Source organism: Penaeus monodon, chromosome 25 (genome assembly GCF_015228065.2).
Source record: "Penaeus monodon isolate SGIC_2016 chromosome 25, NSTDA_Pmon_1, whole genome shotgun sequence".
NCBI lineage: Eukaryota > Metazoa > Arthropoda > Malacostraca > Decapoda > Penaeidae > Penaeus > Penaeus monodon.
The window spans coordinates 34,379,673-34,381,185 of NC_051410.1; the positions used below are offsets into that span (position 1 = coordinate 34,379,673).

At 30.7% G+C, this 1,513-nt stretch overlaps 1 protein-coding gene across 1 annotated transcript in view; it reads left to right on the forward strand.

Moving 5' to 3' along the window:
• Positions 1-873, forward strand: part of LOC119589169 (protein phosphatase 1H-like) — a gene marked incomplete at its 5' end in the record, with an annotated part of 8,912 nt that extends 8,039 nt beyond the window's left edge. Inside the window, 1 exon segment of the mRNA XM_037937761.1 lies at positions 283-873.
• Positions 874-1,513: the final 640 nt, after the last annotated feature.

Sequence of the window (1,513 nt, forward strand, 5' to 3'; positions counted from 1 at the left end):
TATACTCATCTCAGGGTACAAGAGTTTTTGCCATCTCTGTGATGAGGAGGGTATGAGATTTATTTACCTATTATGGCTTTCCTACATACTGCTGACATAGCAAGGACTGATTGGGTCTTACAAGTGTGAAAGAGGAGTGTTGGGTCGTATACCATGACATGATATGCACTATGGTATTTGCACTGCTCTTTTGCTCTGTCACTCGTTAGTAACCTTAAAACATTTTATATGTGAAAAGAAAGATAGAGAACATATTTAGGATACATAATTAAACAATTGGCACTGAAGCATGAGCTTACGTATTCTTCATTGATTTCCTTCTTTTTGATGTAATATTTAAAAATTAAGGTTTTGGTTATAATGTTGGTTGATGATTTGATTGTATTTCTTGGATACTTTAGACCAAAAGATAATTCAATAAGGATAAACCTTTTGAAGTGTTTTGTGTGACATAGAATTTGTATTGATTACAAGAGTGCAAAAGCAGATTATGGAATAGAATATTTAGACCAATTTTATGTTATTAGACAAAGTGACTTCATATAATTGTTTAGTTGTAAGGGAAATTTAGGAAAAGAAATAAGTATGAGTAAATAGGTACCAAGTTGATAATGATATATATGGTATCTTGTTAATTATTTTATATGTAAACTGGGAGTTTCTGGCTGATGATATTGACATTTATCAGTTGATTAGCCTAGACTGCCAAGTTTCAAAGAAGAAAGCTTAAGATTGTAACAGAAAGGTAACTGATATACTGTTGAGAATGAATGCCTGAACTTTTATGTTTTCCAAAGATTTGCTAGCATTCCTTTTTTTAAGATATGTTGTAATTTAGAATGTAACTCTAGAAATAAAGGGAATGTTCTTTTTTGTACTGTATATTTTTTCATGTTGGTGCCTCTCCATGGACATTTCTTTTTGCTCTATTGAATTCAGTTATTTGTTGAAGTTTCATATACATTGTTAGTATTATAACGAATAAGAGTTTATTTATTTTGATTTATTAAAGGCTCTGCAGTTCATCAGTAAATTCTGAATGATACTGTCTTCTTTTTAAAAGGTTTAGGGATTTTTCTCTCAGCAAGATCTATATTTAACCCTTTTTCTGTGTATATTTATGTGTAATCGTGTTTTGCTTGATATCAGAAACAAAAATTGAGTTGTTTTGCTTTTGGTACTTGACAGATGCAATACAGCATATAAATATTTTATTTTAATTTGATATTTATGCATTATTTGATATGATTTCCATGGCATATCTACAGCAGTCATTTTCAAGATATGCAAATATTCATTCTGTGTTTATCCAGACTCATGTGAGATTTGCAAAATGCAGACATTTTGCAAACTGTCTTTCCTAATGAAAATTCAGTTTTAGGAATTGCAGTTGTGTTATTGCATATTTTATATTCTGTGACATTTCTGCACTTCTGTAACATTTTTTGAAGAAACACGTTTAACCGATTGGTGCGAGGTACATGCACTGTTCTGCTTATTTTTTTTTTCCCCC